Source organism: Peromyscus californicus, unplaced genomic scaffold (assembly GCF_007827085.1).
Source record: "Peromyscus californicus insignis strain IS unplaced genomic scaffold, ASM782708v3 Scaffold_15__1_contigs__length_86483966, whole genome shotgun sequence".
Taxonomy (NCBI): Eukaryota; Metazoa; Chordata; class Mammalia; order Rodentia; family Cricetidae; genus Peromyscus; species Peromyscus californicus.
This window is the reverse complement of record NW_026294447.1, coordinates 59,211,235-59,229,999: the sequence shown is the minus strand read 5'-3', so window position 1 is coordinate 59,229,999 and position 18,765 is coordinate 59,211,235. Positions and strand designations below refer to the sequence as shown.

Sequence of the window (18,765 nt, the reverse complement as noted above, 5' to 3'; positions counted from 1 at the left end):
TTGTTTGTCTGTTAAAGAACATTTAGGTTGTTTTAAAATAACAGTCTTTAAAGATCTCCCCAAATAAACTTTAAAGTTGAAAAGTATCATGTGAGTTAAAAAGGAGACACTTTGTGGTAGTGAACAGTCAACATAAAACCATACCAGAGAGCTAACCCTAGCAATGTACCCCGGGACAGTGAGATGGCCTTCTCAACTAACCTGGAAGACAAGCTGTGTGGTGCCTGTCATAGATAACCAAGGAGAAAGGCCGCAGAGGGGCTGTGGTCTCTGAGAGAAGTGAGGTGAAAATGTCCTGATGACCCCACACCCCAAATCTAACTCTTTTCCTGGGAGTGTGCACCCTATCCCCAGGATATGGGGAGGATATACTCAAAACAGAAAGCTGAGCACTATTGGGCTGAAAATTTTAGTTGAGATTTAAGGCTACAAGAAGGTAGAAATTATTTTTGTTGCCTATTTGGAGTCTTCTTTTCATGGTAGAATTTTCTTCAGTTGCTCAGAGGTCGGGGTTCACGTCTCAATTAAACTCAGAGCTCTCAGATATGAGTAGTGTTTTTTAAAACTGATTTAAAAAATTATGTGTACATAATTCATATTATACAAAAATTATACTTGTGTGTCTGCATGTGGGTGTGTGTACATGAGTACAGGTGCCCAGGGTGGCCAGAGGTGATGGGCACCCTGGAGCTGAAGTTACAGGAGATTATGAGCTACCTGACGTGGGTGTTCAGATTCAAGCTTGGGTCCACAGCAGCAAGAGCAGCAAGTGCTCTTAACCACCCAGCCATCTCTCCACCCGAGATGGATAGTCTTCAAAGCCTGCTTGTTCCCTGTCTGCACCTTCTGAGGCTGGAATTCCCAGCAGGCTGCATGCCCACATGTGTCGCTGGGTTCTAGAGAGCCAAACTCCCGCCCCCATCCTTTCACAACATGTGCTTCAGCCGGGGAGCCGTCGCTCTAACCCTCGTTATCCTTCTCACAGAACAGTGTGCATGTGAAGAAGTTCTCTGTTTACGGAAATAGAAGTGGATGAGTTTTGAGACATGTAAACCCCATCACAGCTGTGGCGGAAGACCACCCTCACACCATCTCCTCACTCTTGGAGATAGGTCCCCTCTTGAACCACCTGGACCCTGGCCACTGGGCATCTGCTTTTGTTCACATAGCTTTTGTAGGACCTCATATAATTGGAATCATAAAGAGTGTGGTATTTTCTGTCTGGCTGCTTTCTCTTTGAATACTAATCGTGAACTTCATTGTTACATGTCTTCAAGATGAGTTCATGTTCCTTTTTAGGAAGGACTGAGGTCTATGATGCACCATGATGATTTTATCTGCAATGTGTATGGCAAACATTTAGGTCATTTCTAATTTTTGCTGGTTTTAAAGAATGCTACCATGAAGGGTCTTGTGAAAGTCTTTGTGTGGACATATGTAAAAGCCCAGGAGTGGAATTGACATATTGTACATTTAACTTCCAAGAAAAGAACAGATCACTTTTTCCAAGCTGCCTGCACAGACTTGCGTTTCTCCCAGCGCTGTATGGGGGCTCTGGCTGTTCCCAAATGCCCTCATCGATGCTTGGTGTTGCTGGTGCTTTGTGTTTTCAGGAATGAGGCAGTGATTCTCTGGAGTCTTGATTTGACTTTTTTAATCAACAGTGACTATTAGCAACTCTTCCTACATTTCTTGGCCCTCTGTATACCTTCTGTGAGGTGTCTATTTCAAATGGTTTAGTTTTTTGTTGTATATTTTGGTCAAGCAGTGAGATTGTCTTACAGTTGGACTATAACAAATGTTTATATATTCTAGATGCAAGTCCCCCCTTTTCAGGTATACATCTCACAAACACCTTTTCTTAGCCTAATTGGCTTCTGTTTTCATTTTCCTCATGGTGATACTCAATTTATTTCTTTCTTTTTACATTTTTGATAACCATAACGAAATTTATTTGAAGGTAATTTTTTTATTTTCATTTGATGGCTTAATATATATATATATATATATATATATATATATATATATATATATAGTTCCATAGTCTCAATATGCACTGTTTTTTGTGTCCTGTTGAGCAAATCTGTTCTTCACCTAAGGCCACAGCCATCTACTTCCTTACTTGTACAACGTTTATAGCTTAGATTTCTCATTTTAGTCAGTGGCACATTTGAAGTAACAAGGCATAGGTAAAGGTTAAGCTGCATATCTTTCTTGCTGCATATGAATGGCCAATTATTTAAGCATTTGTTGAAGACATTATCTTTGCCCCATGGGATTGCCTTGGAAACTTCATTAAAAGTCAATTGGCTAGGGCTGGAAAGATGGCTCAGTGGTTAAGAATACTTGCTACATTTGTAGAGGACTCAGGTTCCATTCTCAGTACCCAAGATGGGTGGCCCACGGCTGCCTGAAATCTCACAAGGTATCTGACACCCTCTTCTGGCCTTTAAGGGCACATACACTCATGTTGTGCATATACATATACTTAGGAACACACACATATACACAAAATAAAATAAAACAAAGTAAATAAGTCAATAAAAAGTCAATAGGCCATGTAAGTGCAGACATATTTAATTTTTTATTTGTCACACTACTCCACCTGTCCATCTTCATGCCAATAGCATGTTGTCTTGTTTATGTATCTCTACAATTATAGACTTTTAGAAAATTATTGGTTTATGTGTGTATGTACACATGAATGTAGGTGCTCACAGAGACCAGAAGAGGGTGTCAGATCCCCTGAAGTTGTAGTTACAGACCATTGTAAGCCCCCAGTTACACGCTGGGAATTGAACCTAGGTCCTCTGCAAAACCAGGAAGTGCTCTTAACCGCTGAGGCTTCTCTCCAGTTCCTATAACAACTATTGACATGAAATGGCAGGGGCCATCCAAAGATATTTTTTTCCTTTAAAGATTATTTTGGCTATCCTCTAATCATTTTTGTCAACTTCTACAAACAGAGCCTTTTCTATTAGCATTGTGACTTCACTGAATCTTTACATCAACTTGGGGGTGAGGGTGGGGAGAAAATGTCTCACTAACAGTGAGCCTTCTGATCTGTGAACACAACACATCATTATTCACTCAAATCCTTTTCATTTTAATGAGATTGTTTACAGTTCTTACTGTGTAGATCTTAGATACTTTGGCAACTGTATCTCTAGTGCTTCATAACTTTTGCACTATTTAAAAAGATGTATTCATTTTTTATTTTATGTGGATGGGTATTTTGACTGCATGTATGTCTGTGCACCAATTGTATGCAGTGCCCACGGAGGCCGGAAGAGGGCGTTAGATTCCCTGGAACTGGAATTACAGATGGTTGTGAGGCACCATGTGGATGCTTGGAACTAAATCCGGGTCCTCTTCAAGAGCAGCCAGTGCTCTTTTCTTTTGAGCCATCTCTTCAGCTCCTTTATATGCTATTTTAAGTAGTATTTAAAAATAAAATAAAAGAGGGTCTTCTATGGATTAGGCTGTCCTCAAACTTGCTATGAAGCTGATGTTGGCTTTGGATCCTTGATCCCCCTGCTTCCATAGCCCTGATGCTGGCAGTACAGGCCCATACCAGCATGTCATGATTTTAAATGACATAAAAAACTTCAGTTTTCAGTTTTGCTGCTGGTAGGTACAGACACACATGTATCTAACTGACATGTATCTTGTACTCTTGCTGGAGTTCTTGCACTAAAGTTACTGTAGTTTCTAAAGTAGTGAATTTTGTAGATTTTTTTAAATGTTGTATAGGGAGCAAATAAAGACAGTTTGGCTGTCATTCTCTTTCCTTACTTAATTGCTTTGTTTCTTGACTTGAGTCTCCAGTAACTAGGCATGCTGAATACCCTGGGAAAGAGAGAACATTCTTGACCTAGTTCTGGGTTCAGAGACTAGCACACAGTCATGATGCAGTGTGACACCAGCTGCTTTGTAGTACTAATATCTCATAGTGACTATGCTGTTAGTGCTTTGTCAAGTTGACATAAGCTGGAGTCATGTGACAAGAGTGAACTTCAGCTGAGAGGATGCCTCCATCAGACTGGTGTGCAGGCATGGCATATCCATGGGGCATTTTCTTGATTTATGATTGATATGGGCGGGCCCAGCTCACTGTGTGTGGTGCCAGCCCTGGGCATGTAGGCCTGGGATGTATAAAGAGGTAAGCTGATGGACCTGAAGAGATGGCTCAGTGGATAAGAGAACTTGCTGCTCTTGCAGAGGCTCTGAGTTCAATTCCCAGCATCCATACGGCTGCTATCTATAGCTCTAGTTCCAGGGTGTCTGGCACCCTCTTCTGGCCTGTGTGGGAAACAGGCACACACATGGTGTACCAATACCTAACATATAAAATTTTAAAAGTTAAAAAACATTTTTTAAGCAAGCTGAGTGAGCCCTGGAGAATAAAACAGTCGGCAGCACTTCTCCGTGGTCTCTGCTTCAGTTCCTGCCTCCAGGACTTCTCCATGGTCTCTGCTTCAGTTCCTGCCTCCAGGACTTCTCCATGGTCTCTGCTTCAGTTCCTGCCTCCTGGACTTCTCCATGGTCTCTGCTTCAGTTCCTGCCCCAGGTTCTTGCTGTGGCTTCTCTCAATGATGGATTATGATGTAGAAGTGTAAGCCAAATAAACCTTTTCCTCCCCAAGTTGCTTTTAGTCATGGTGTTTATCACAGCAACAAGAAGAAAACAAGGACAGTTACTTTATCTAAATTTAAACCTAACGGCCAATGATGATGAGCATTTCCCATGTAGTTAACCTTCCTCGTGCCTCCTAAGGGCCTTCAAGCATGTAATCACTTCTTAAAAACTCATTTCATAAATTTTATTTATTGAGCCTCATGCCTTATTTATTAAGATATGGATACAAATCCTATAACAGTTATATTATTTGCGTATGTAACTCATGGCCCTTTTCTTTAAAAATTATTGCTTTATATATGTATACATGGTAAATGTATAAATACAACCTGCTGTGCCCATTTAGTGTTTCTCACATTTATATGTTTTTAGGGGCTGACCACTGGTATTGGATAACCAATTAGGAGCTCATCCTGGGAAGACTAATTCTACCTCTCTTGGTAGTCATTAATTGCCTGTAGCTCTTCGTCTAGGGGTAGAGTTCTATGAGATTTCTCCCATCCGCATTGGGCTACCATCTGGTGTTGTCACTGTTCAGGCCTTGTTTAGGCATCATATTATTGAGATTTTTGTGGGTGCAACTTCCTGTCATGTCTAGGAGATACAATCTCACAACAAACTTTTGGGTCCTCTGGCTCTTACTGTCTTTCTGCCCCTCTCCCATGATGTTCCCTGAGCCTTGGGTTTGGGGTTGTGTTGTAGATGTATCAACTGGAGGTAGGCATCCCATAGTCAGTGCCATCTGCATTTTGAACATCATAGCCATCTGTAATAGCCTCCATCTTCTGAAAAAAGAAGCTTCTTTGATGAAGGGTGAGAGTTATACTTGTCTGTGGGTACAAAGATAAATATTTAGAATGCAGTTAGAGATAATACAGGTTTAGGAAAGTGGCTGTATCAGTTTCTCCTCGATCCAGGACATTCCTAGTGCCAGGTGGCCATCTGGGTTATGGTGTCAAGCACGATCTTCCTCTTATTGAGTGGGCCTTAAGTCCAGTTCGACAGCTGTTGGTTCCACCAAGATGTCAGCGCCACTACTGCACCATCAGGGATCTCCTGACGTGCTGGTCACTGTCGTGGTCCATAGGTGTCACAGCTGAGAAGGACTGTTGGTTGCTTCGCTCCCTTGGCAGCTTGTGTAGCACCTTCTGGTACTGTGTAAGCTAGTCCTCAGGGAGGAGACATTCAGGTCAGACCCAGCTCAGGTCATCCGAGTCCTGTGTCTGAAGTGCATGGTGTCATCAGCAGTAGGGATTTACCTTCAACTTCTCTGTATTGTCCTTTTTCCCAGTTAATGGATCTGCAATGGATAAGAAGATTCTGTACCTTTCTAATTGGAGAGTAAGCATTTACATTTTGAATAAATTAAATTTTATACATTGAGGTTTGGATAGCATATGTAAGAAAAAGATTTCCTACCTTCATATTTCAGCACATTATTCTACCTTGGGACATTTGTTAAATCAATTAACCATTAATATATAGGTAAATTTGTGGCTAATTCTACTTCTTTGATGTGTGTATCTGTAATTAAGCCAATATCTAGCTGCTGTCATGGTTTACTTTGTAGTAAAATGATATGCTCTTGAATGAGATTTGCAAGTATTTTGTTACAAATTTTTACCTCAAAGTTCATCAGGAAAATTGATCTGTAATGCCCCCCTGCCCTGTTTTGGGAGGCATCTGTCTACTTTTGATATCTCGGCAGCGTTGACTTCATACAAAGTGTTTGGTGGTGTTTGCCCCTTTTCCGGTTTATGGAATAGTTTGAGAAAACATTGGTGTAAGTTCTTAGAAGTTCTGGCAAAACTCACCGGGAACCCATCTGGGCCTGGCCTTTTCTAGCTGGGAGATTTGTAAGGTGCTTCTTTGACCACAGTGCTTGTTAAATGTCTGTTTGCATTGTTTATCTCGAGTTAACTTAATTTGGGTGTGTCATGTGCATCTAGACATAGGACCTTCACCCATATCTTTAAGCTTTTCCAATTAGTAGAGTGAGTATGTGTTTTCAAGTAAAGCCTAATGACTTCTTGGATTTTATTGGTATCTATTGTAATTTCTCCCTTTACATGTCTAATTTTGTTCGTTTGGATCTTTTCTCTCTTTCTTCTGGTTAGATTCTTTTGATACATCAATCACGTTTCTTTTTTCAAAGAATCAACTCTTTGGTTCATTGACTCCTTTGTAGTTTTTGTTTGTTTGTTTGTTTGTGTCCACTTTATTAATTTTTGCCCGGATCTTAATGATTCCTTTCCATCTACTGATTTGATTTGGGATTTGGCTTGTTCTTTTTTTTTTTTCTTCAGAGTTTTAAGGTATGTTGTTATTTATTTGCAAGCTCTCTGGTTTCTTAATGTAGATATTTAAGCTATAAACTTCCCTCTTGGGAAAGCTTTTGTTGCATCCCATAGGTTTTGGTACGTTGTATTTTCATTTGATTTAATAATTTTTTATTTCCTTTTTGATTTCTTCAAGGGCCCATTCCTCATTCAATAGGGTATTTCTTACCCTCCATGAGTCTGTGTGTGCTCTGGGCTTTCTCTTGCTATCGATTTATTGTCTGTTCCATTGTGAACAGATGGGATGCAGGGGATTATTGCAACTCTCCTGCATTTGGTGAGCTTTGCTTTGAGCCTTAATGTATTGTCTATTTCAGAGGGGGTTTCTTGGGCTGTTAGGAAGAATGTATGTTCTGCAGACTTGGAATGGAATGTTCTGTAAATATGTTAAATACATTGAATTTATGATGCCATTTGATTCATGTATTCCTTTTCTTTTTGTTGAGAAGGCCTGCCAGTTTCTGAGAATGGGGTATTGAACTCACCAACCATTGTGCTCAGGTTAATCTGTGACTTTACATACAATAGTATTTGTTTTATGAAACTGGGTATACCTGTGTTCGGACGTTTATGTTTAAAGTCACAGTGTCTTCTTGATGACTTGTTTGTGTAGCCAGTATGAAGTGGGCTTCTTAATTGCTTTTCACTGCTTTGGGTAGGAAGTCTATTTTGTCAGGTACTGGAACATTGACTCCTGTTTGTTTCCTAGGTCCATTTGCTTTGAACACCTTTTCCATCCTTTGACCCCGAGACAGTGTCTGTCTTTTGTGGTGAGGTGCATTTCTTGGAGGCAGCAAATAGGAAGGCCCTGCTTGATGATCCAACCTCCTAGTCTGTACCTTTTGACAGGGGACTTAAGATCATTAATACTCAGACTTATTTTTTAAATGTTTCTACTGATTGTTGCCATTTTGCTGATTCTGTAGTGTTTTGTTTCCTCTTTCCCTCTTGGTTAACTGTTATTCTAGCACCATCTATTCTTTCCTGTGACCTCACAGACTTGTTTTTCTCTGGTCTGAAGGATACCTTCTGTAGTGTTTTCTGTAGAACTGGCTTACAGTCATAAATTCCTTTACCTTTTTTTTTTTAATCATGAAAAGTTTTCATTTTTCCTTTGATGATTAGAGAATTCGGGTTGGCAATTGTTGTCTTTCACAACTGGAAATACAGCTATCCGGGCCCTCCTGGCTTTGAAAGTCTCTGTTGGATGATTCGCTGTTGCTCTGAAGGGCCTGCCTTTCTGCGAGACCCCAGCTGCTTTCACGGTGTTGTCTCTGTTCTGTGTGTTAGTGTTTTACTTATAGTGTGACAGGAGAACTTCTTTCCTAGTCTTGTCTATGTGGTGTCCCAAATGCTTTCTCAGATAGAGGCCTCTTCCTAACTCCAGGAAGTTCTATATGTTATAGTCAGAACTTACTCGGCTTTTTCTTCTTACGTCTAGTTTAACAATTTTTATATTTTCATTGAAACAGTTGGTCGATCACATTTTATATGATCAGTGATAATGTTGGTGTAGTCAGTGGTGTGGTGGGGCTCTTTGATTCAAAATGTTTGCTATCTGTTCCTCCTTTCCTACCCTCTGTTGTAAGCAATTTTCAGTTGTCATTTTTAATCCCACTTTTATTTTTCAACTAAATAATTTTTTGTCATTGCTCCATAAACCACACTATTCACAAAGTTCATCTTTAACTTCTTGCCATTTCCTTAATAATAACTTAATTCTGGTGAAAACACAATGGCTTGAAGCTGGAGAGATGTTTGTGGTTAAAAACACAGGATGCTCTTCCAGAGGACCCGAGTTCAGTTCCTGGCACCTGGCAATCCTTTGTAACTCTAGTTCTAGGGGATCTGATGCCCTCTTCTGACCTCTACAGGCACCTGGTGTATAACATATATGTAGGCCAAATACTCATACATATAAAATAAAAGTAAATACATCTTTTAAAAAAAAATCAGCCTTACTGAGCATAGCTCCATTTTTTCATTTGTGTTCTTCTCAAATAGTGCTAATATTCTCTAGCAAAATATACATATTCCAGAATGTGGAATGTCTGCCTGAGAAAGCTGCAAGTCCTGAGTGCAACCAACCCAAGCGAAAGGTCATGTGTTGCAAATGACTGGACTGATGGAATGGATCCGTTCAAGCTCACTGAAGTTCACATGAAGCCAACACGTGCCCCACAGGTAATATCCCTGCTAGATTTTAGTCTTGCTTTGGTCCGATCTTTCCTCACTGTCTTGTCCCTCCCTTTGAAATGCAAATGCCTGCTCCATGCCTTTGTATGCTGGAAACGTGTAACTTAAGTTTTGGCTTTAGAGAGGCTCCCAGTTGAAAGACTTCTTTGGGACTCAGAAGAGACTGAACTTTGGCCTTTTGAGCAGAATCGGGACTGTTAAGACTATGGGGCCTTTTGAAGTTGGACTAAGTACATTTTGAATTATGAAATGGCCATGAGCCTTTGTGGGCCAGGTGCGGCTTGAATCTGAAATGTCCTCCCCAGGCTCCTGTTTGGAATGCTAGGTCTCCTGCTTAGGCTGCTCTTTTGAAGGCTAAGGACGCTTTCGGAGGTGGGGTGTGGCTGGCAGAAATAGAAACACTGGCAGTGAGCCTTTGAAGGTTATACTTACCCCTGGTTCTGGCTCACACTCTCTGCTTCCACATCAGCTGCTGCGTGGAGACCCACACTACAAGCTACCACTACACCCATGATCTGCACACACCACCACATGCTACCACTACACCATGGTTTGTTCCCACCACCACATGCCACCACTACACCCATGATGTGCACCCACCACCACCACATGCTACCACTACACCCATGATCTGCACATACCACCACATGCTAACACATGATCTGCACCCACCACCACATGCTACTACTACACCCATGATCTGCACACACCACCACATGCTACCACTATACCCATGATCTGCACACACCACCACATGCTACCACTATACCCATGATCTGCACACACCACCACATGCTACCACTACACCCATGAGCTGGGCTTACTACCACACCTCCCTTGCAGTGAGGTACTGAAATCTGTCTGAAACTGTGAGGAAACCTTCCCCTACCTTGAGCTGCTAAAACAAGGACTTGATTACAGAGGCGCAAAAGTAGCTACGTCACCTCCCAAGGACAGACATCTGTTCTCTCCCCAGGTTCTCATGGCCATGTGGAGCTGGGCTTCAGTCTCTTCTTCATGTTTGGCAGCAGAGGAGAGATTCTTGTTTGAAAGGTCCCATGTCACTACCTGTCCCATCCCCTCTCCTTTGGTTAGGGAAAGTGAGTTCTCATTGGGGCATTTTTATTTAAACACATTAGTATTTCCAGGGTGTCACTTTCTTAGGGGTCAAATCTGAGTTATGTAAAGAAAAGAATAACCCAGAGAACTCAACTCTATGCCATTCTTGGAATCCTGAGGCCCCTCGCCAGTCTTCCTTCCTTTATCAACTTTTCATAAGATGTGTAACATCCAGGGTGCCCAGTAGTGTTTATTATGGGAGCTAGAAAAACACAGATCAATTCTCTTTCTAAATATGTAAGTGTGCTATGTTTTTAACAAAACAAACAATGCAGAGCTCCAACTATTATTTTAAATAATATTGAAGTTTGAAGGCATTTAAGGATGCATGCATATAGGGCTGGAGAGATGGCTCAGTGTCAACATCATTTGTTGCTCAAAAAATATTTTTGAAATTTTTATTTTCTATGTATGAATATTTTGCTTGCATGTATGTCTGTGAACCACATGTGTGCAGTACCTGTGGAATCCAGAAGAGGGCATTAGATCCTTTGGAACTAGACACCATATAGGTCCTCTGGAAGAGTAGCCCTTGCTCTCAACGCCCCGCCCCCCTCGACCAGTCATCTCTCCAACCTTGACATGCTGCCCTAGCAGAAGACCCAGGTTTGGTTCCTTGCACCAACACTAGGTGGCTCACAACCATGTATAACTCCAGTTCGCAGACTCTGACACCCTCTTCTGGCCTCCACAGACACCTATTCACATGTGGAATATAGACATACACTTAGGCACACATACATAGACATTAAATAAATACATATTTAAAAAACAATGCATGCATGTGTTGGTGTGTGAACTTAGTCACTGACATGGACTAGTTTCTATATGTCTTACCAATTCTTACACAGTATATCTGCAAGAAACTCATTTGCTTTTTTAAAAATTAGGGATGTTTTATTTCTAACTGAATTTAAACAACAGCTTTACGAGCTTCAGAATCTGGGTTGCCTGTTTACTTTTTACACATGAAATGTGCCACCTCTTCACTTCTTGTTATTTATACTGAGAAGTTGCTTGTTAACTATGCCCCCCTGTGTATGACCAACCAGTCTTCACTTTCTACTTACAGAATTTCCCTGCCTTTGACTCAGTCTCTTTGGCTGTGATGTCTGTAGGTGTGGCTCTCTTCATGGCTTAGTTTCCTTTATTTTTTAGTTCTTATATCTATATATTGTCATTTTTCATAAAATCATAGAAGCTTTCAGGCACTTTTTCAAGTATATTTTTTTAAAATTATGTGCCTGTGTATGCATGTGTGCGATGTGCATGTTTATGCACAAGTGTGTGTCCGTGTGTATGAGCATGAGTGGGTGTGTGGTGGTGTGGTGGAAGTGCAGGGACCTGTGGAGGCCAGAAGCAGGCGCCATATTCCCCGGAGCTGGCGTTGCATGTGGTTGTAGACTGCCTTGCATGGGTGCTGGGAACAGAACTTGGGTCTTCTGGAAGAACAGTGCCCGCTTTTCACCACGGAGCCGCTCTCCTGCTCCTCTTCAAATGGTTTTTACGTCACCCTTCCTCCTCTCTTCTCAGTCTTGTTGACAAAAAGACAGTTTCTTTATTTTCTCCCAGGGATCACTGGCTCATGTATCTATTATTCAAGACCAGAAAACACTGTCATAAATCTATTCCATTTTCTAGTTGAGGCAAGAAGGGAAAGCCCCACGAGTTCCTTTTCCACCATGGCCAGTAGTGTTTCAAGGGTCCAGGAAGTGCAGGAGGAAAACCTTAGACATTAGGAAACCCCAGACAGGGGCACTCCAAACGCTGACCTCAAATTGCCTTCAAGAGGTTTCCTGGGGGAAGATGGTGGATTAGAAAGCTGTCTGTTTGACACATAAAGGAGTCAGATTAACAAAGCACAGGCTATCCGCGGAGAGAAGGAGAGGGGCAGGGGAGATCACAGCGATGGTGTCAGCAGAGATGAAAGGGAGGACAATCAGAAAGGCAGACCAGTTGAGTAGGTGACAGCTCCACCGCAGAGTCGCCAGGCATGAGAGAAAGCCGAAGCCACAAGCACACAGTAAGCCAGGCAGACTCGGTGACAGCTTGCCAATCCTAGCCACAGTGTGAATGTGAAGTTCTTGCAAGTTTTAAATACAGTGGAGGGGCTCCTGTAATGTGGCAGGCCGGGCGGAGAGGAGACATCCATTTTGTCACTCCCCGTATCTCAGTGACATGTCAAGGTGTTATCTCAATAAGTGGTCTGTTGGGATGGGAAGGATGGCTCAGTGAGTAAGAGCACTGGCTGCTCTTCCAGGGGACCCGGGTTTGAGTCCCAGCACCTACATGGTGTCTCACAACTGTTTGTAATGTTATTTCTAGGTGGTCTGACATCCTCCTTTGGCTTCTGAGGGCACCAGGCATGCATGTGGCACACAAACATACATGCAGGTCTAATACTAATACACATAAAACAAAATAATTTTAAAAATGTAAGGAGGAGTCTATTATTTGACACTTAGATAGTCTGGGGACATGAAAATAAGTCAGGGGGACTGGAGAACTGGCTTAGTGGTTAAGAGCACTGGTTGCTCTTCCAGAGGACCCAGGCTTAATTCCCAGCACCCACATGGCTGCTCACAAACATTACTAACTCCAATTCCAGAGGACCCGATGCCCTCTTTTGGTCTCTGCAGACACTAGGATCATACACAGCACACAGACACACATGCAGGCAAAATACCTGTCACATAAAAAGAAAATAATAAATTCAAAAAATTGTATCTTAAAAAACAGAACAAAGAGTCAGATACCCTGAGGACACCCTGCCCCAGTGTCTGGGCGGGAGAGAGCTATGAAAGGCCATTGTGAAGACAGAGAGGGTCCTGTACCAACCCACTAAGAAGTTAAGGAGCAGGAAGCTTATGCTGTGAGGATGTGGTGGGCATCAGGCATGCCCTGTGTTGTAAAGGAGTGAGCCCTGACACCCGAGGGTCACTTCAGAGACCAAACCCCAAACCTGTGGCCCGGGGATTGCTCAGCCTCCAGAGCTGCATCATATCGTGTGTTATTTATGTATACTGGGACCAGAGCTCCAAGCTCAGGTGTAGCAGATCCCAGATTCCTCTATTTCCACAGCTTGCTCCCTCTCTCTCTCCCTCCTTCCATTCCAGGAGGTGGCAGGATCTGAAGCCACCAACACGGGCGGGCAGGGTGACGGGTCACCCAGGGCTTGCCCCTTCTGTTGTAGAGCTCAATGCTCTTTTTGCTTCCCCAATACTCCAGAGCCCCTGGGCTTGGGAATCTGCCACCCTTGACTGCGAACACCGTGGGGCCTCTAGAGCAAGGGAGAAGCTGCCTAGTTTATGGGCTGCAAAGTGTATTGGCCACCAGCAGCTCCTACTCTGCAAAGAAGGGAAGCTTCTAAATAGAACGCAGACCTGATTTTGATAGCTGACCTTTGACCTGCCTGAGCCTTATCCTGCAGAATGTGCCAGGCTGAAGATTCATTTGCTTCTCTCTGAGTGCCACTGGAAATTGAGCCCTAAGAAACAGCTGCTCCCTAAGAAGACCCCAGAAGGAACTGGGAAAGATAGGCATCCATCGGTATCCCAATAGTTGCATAGTTCTCAGCTCATAAAAAAACAAGAACTATGGAGAGCAGGACTATATAGGATTCACCCAAGATGTCGCACCTATGAACAACCGAATCCAAAGACAGGTTGAGATGCCTGACAGAAATACCGAAGTCTCATTGTTAAAATGGCCAGTGACCTCGAAGAAGATTTCAATACTTGGGTGAATGGAGTAAATTCAAGATATGAACAAGAAATCCAGCAACTTGGCTAAGACATTCAACAACCGGGTGAGAAAAACAGTGAGACAAATGAAACCAAACAGTCCAACAGCCTCCCTCCAGAACTCCCGGGAACCCAAAGGTCAATAAATCAAATTAAAATCTCAATAAAAATGATTCCTAATAGACTGAACGAGGCAGGAGAAGGACTAGCAGGGATTAAAGACAAGGCTGAGGAATGATTAGATGAAGATGTGACAAGAAAGACAGGATACAGCCATAACGATGACATCCAAGGCCTTCGGGAGGCGGTCACGAGACAAGACTGAAGCTGGAGAGCTGGCTCAGCAGGTGAGAGTGTTTGTGCCCTAACCCAGGACCTGTGTTTGGCTCCCAGAACCGATGTCAGGTGGTTCGGAATTGCCTGTAACTCTAGTTCCAGGGCATCTGACTATTGCTGCTGGCCTCCTCAGGAGTACATACTCCCCATACACATTCTTTAAAATGAAATAAATGTGTTTGGAGCCATGTTACAGAAAAAGGAAGAAAGACTAAAAGCCCAGAAATGTCGTCAATGAAATCACAGTAGAAAACTTCAGACCTAGGGAAACAAACGAACATCCAAGGGTAGGAGGCACTTGCCTGTTTGAATAGGCATGGCCAGAAATGAACCTGTGCACATCCGAATTACAGCTGGGAAGTCAAGAGCACAGAACAAAGACCGGGGATTAAAAACTCTCAGAGAGAAGTGCCAAGTTACTCACAAAGGCAAACCTATCAGAGAAGCAGCAGGTCCTCTCAGCAGAGGCCCTGAAGGACGGAAGAGCACAGGCTGATGTGTTTCAAGCACTGAAACAAAAAACAAAAAAGATTGTCAGGAAAGATTGCTACCTCCAGCAAAGTTATCTTCTAAAGTGGAAGGGCAAATCAAGACCTTCCCCGATAAGCACAGACTGAAGCGATTCCCGCCCACGAAGGCAGCGGTGCAGAAGACACTCGAGGGACAGCTGCCCAGGGAGGGGGAAGGAAGACAGGCACAGGGTTGGCAGCTCCAGAAACAATGAATTTCACCGGGGGACAGTTAAACAAATGAGGAGGAGGAAGAAAACTGTATTAGCTCAGCAGACCGGCAAGTCTCTAAGAGGGGAGGGACAAGGTGGGCACCCTCAGTGCCCACTCTCAATAAGAGCTGGAAACACGGCTGTCTGAACTCTTCAAGACACACACTGGCTGAGTGGATTAAAAGCAAGATCTGGTTATTTTCTGTCCACGGGGAACTTACTTCACTGGGAAAGACATCAAGAGACTGAAGGAGGAAATATGGACAATGTTGTTCTAATCAAACAGAATAAAGTAGGAGTAGCTATACTTATATACTATAAATCATTCGTTGAGTCAAAACTGGTCAGAAGGGGTAAATAATGTCACTACACATTAATAAAGAGAATCAAGAATATATAACAGTTATATATATGGACATGTACATATCCATATATATATACACATGCATGCATACACACACAACATACACACACATACGAATTGAACATTGATGTCACCAATTTTATAAACAAACACTACGGGACATAAATGTACTAATAAGTCTATATAAAACAATCTGTAGGTATCTCTTATTAACACATGATTATCCAGAGAAAAGTTCAAAGTTAAACTGTAGCATAAGTCAAGAACTAAGACATCTATAGTAGATTCTAATGTTCTTCTCAGCAACCCATGGATTTTCTCCAGAACAGATGTTTTTTTTTTTAAGCCACAAAGCAAGCCTTAACAAATATAAACAACTGAAATGATTTTCTATGTCTTTATGAGTAGAGACGGGAAGGGACACTGTAGGGAAGTGATAAACACACAGAAATTGGATGGCACACGTTGAACACACACGATTGTTGAGGAAATTGGGGGACATTTAAAAATCTCCCAGAATCAAACTGAAATAAAAACAGAACTTCCAAGAGGTTTTTTAAATTCAGCAAAGGAAGTTCTAAGAGGAAAATTCAAAGTTACAGGTACTCTGTTAGAAAGTGACCATGGAGGATGTGGTAAATAACTGAATGATGTATCTCGCAGCCTCAGGAAACCAAGAACGAGGTAAACCTCAGATCAGTGGGGAGAGAGAACTAAAGCTCCAGGCAGACAGCAATGAGGGAGACGAAAGGGCAACATGTAAAGGCCCAAGGAAACCAATAGTTTGCTCCTGAAATATATACCAAGTTGACAAGCCTTTAGTCACTCTCACTAAAATAAAGAGAAAGGAGGCCCGTATTAATAAAAGGAATGATGAAGGGGGATATTGCAACAGGTGCTATTGAAACCTGGAGATCAATAGAGAGTGTTTTGAAAATTTAAATTCCAATAAGTTGGAAAATCTAAAGGGAACAGACAAGGCTCAGGATGCGTATGACTTACCAAAATGGAACCAAGGGGAAATCGCTAATAAAAATACATCTATACAGAGTGATTAGATGGATGCTGGAATAAAGGAAGCCTGGCAGATCAAAGCCCAGGAGCAGTCACTGCTGAGTCACCTGGACCCTTAAAGAAGCAAGTCCAATGTTCCTCAAACTATAGACTAAAGTAGGAAGGCCCCTAACCTGACCCTGTCCTACCCGAGGCCCACATCCTGGAGTCCCTGGCTGCCTCCTGAGCTGGACAGGTGTGGAATCTGGTGGAAATGATGTGTGGAAGGCTGAAACTGATGAGCAGAGGCTCCAGAAGCTTGTCTGTGTTGAGGATACAGGACTGGGGATCCTGGAGCTGGAGGTTAACACCTGCATTAGAATTGCCCTTGAGGACCAGAGAGTGTCGTCTGCAGGAGCAGATGCTCTAAGTCTGACCTCCTGGGACAAAGCTTCACAATGAATTCCTGCAAGCTCCCAGCTATTCAACTCAGCATTCTCCAGAGCTACGTGGAAACAGAAGTGTGTCTAATGTTTCCTCCACAATGTCCAAACGTTTGACTTTCAGTCAAGACAAAAAAAAAAAAAGGTTTGAGTTTAACAGAGCAGATTGCATCTACCACCCAGACCTTGGAGTTGGCAGGGGAGGATTTAAAAATATTGATTATAATATGCTTCCAAATCTACAGGAAAAGATGGCTATAACAGAGAAAGAGACAAACTTTGAAGAAATATGGAAATTGTTAAAAAAAAAAAGAAGGCTAATTGTAAATGACAACCTGGTATCAAACATTCATTAAATAGAATTAACTTTTTATTGGATATATTGTAGAGAGAAAGTAATAGGTGAGAATGAAGATATGCCAGAGGAAATTTCGAAACTAAAGCGAGGAGTGGGGGAGCAGTGAACAGAGCCTCAGTGATTTATGGAGCACTAGTAAACACCAAAGCAGAGCCTGTGCAGGCCTGTAATCCCAGCTCCCTGGGAGGCTGAAGAGTGAGCGTTACAAGTTCAAGGGCAGCTAGAGATACATAAGAAGTTCAAGGGCAGAGCAAGTTTCAAAATAAAAAGTAAATAAAAGTAGGCTTAGAACACGGTTTAGTGGGGGAGCGCTTGTGTACATGTCCAAGGCTCCGGGTTCAGTTCCCAGTGTCCCCAGTCCCAACCAACCAGTCTTACAAACATGGACCTGCAGGAAGAGAGAGGGCCGATGAGAAGAACACCGAGGAGACCATGACCAGGAGCTTTCTACATGTCCCTTTAAGCTAGAAGACAGCAGAGAAACAAGTTTAAAGTGCTGAGAGAAAAATCGACTGTCGCATGAACTGCCGTTCAGAAATGAACATAAAACGGAAATACTTCCCCTGAATGGAGGGAACTGGACTGGGGCTCTGATGGACTCTCACTACAAGCAACGCTGAAGATGACTGGTTCAAGTGAGGGTGTGGGACGGTAGAAATGCAGGCCCACCCGTGTGGAGATGAGTTTTCTTAATTTCTTCATATGTCAATGTAAGCTGGAGTTGTTCAAATATGGAAAGGAAATACATACAGTTAGAAAAAGGATGGGAGAGTGTTAAGTGAAAATAGTAACATATTCCGACAGAGGAGGGTTGGAAGGCCCAGTGGTCGGTGCTTGCCTGGCAGGGGTTTTCTCTTCAGTAAAGCGTTGTAAGGTGGTGTTGTAAGACTCACATGAGAAGTGGGAGTTTGAAAGGAATGCGGTTCATCGAAGATTCATCTGTAATCGGGGAAAGTAGGCAGTGGTAGAAGAGTGCAAAGCCATGCGTGACAACAACCCCAAGGAAAGAACAGTGGCCAAAATGCATGCTGCACCTGCCAGATACAGCCCAAGTTTTTTAATGACGGAGAAAAGGACACAGCAAAGAGCAAAGGGGAGAAACAAACAGATAGAATGGTGGTCCGTTTAACGTGTCAGCAGTACGCTGGTGTAAACGGATTCTGCTGGAGAAGAAGAGGGATGTTTCCTACAGGAAGTGCCAACTGATGGGAGATGTAACAGGTTAGAGAGACTGGCCAGTGAGGAAGGCCACTGGCTGCTCCTGTAGTGGACCCAGGCTCAGTTCCTCACCACTTCTCTCAACTCCAGCTTCAGTAACTCCAGCTCCCTCTTCTGGTCTCTGAAAGCACCCTGTACACACGCTGTGCGTAGACATATACTGAAGGGACACACACTTAAGACAAATCAATCTTTTATACTTCATAAATGATTATAAATACAACTCACTTATACTTCATGCTTTCACATGAAGTGAAAGGGGAGATAGACTTATCTAAAGTTATTGTTGAAGGCTCT

General features: G+C 42.7%; 1 long non-coding RNA gene across 2 annotated transcripts in view; it reads left to right on the top strand.

The window, feature by feature from the left end:
• Positions 1–18,765, top strand: part of LOC128110943 (uncharacterized) — a 343,357-nt gene that overhangs the window by 141,371 nt on the left and 183,221 nt on the right. For both annotated transcript variants that reach the window (XR_008218421.1, XR_008218422.1), the window contains exon 2: positions 9,017–9,161. This is a non-coding gene — a long non-coding RNA (uncharacterized LOC128110943). The remainder of the gene's footprint in view (positions 1–9,016; positions 9,162–18,765) is intronic.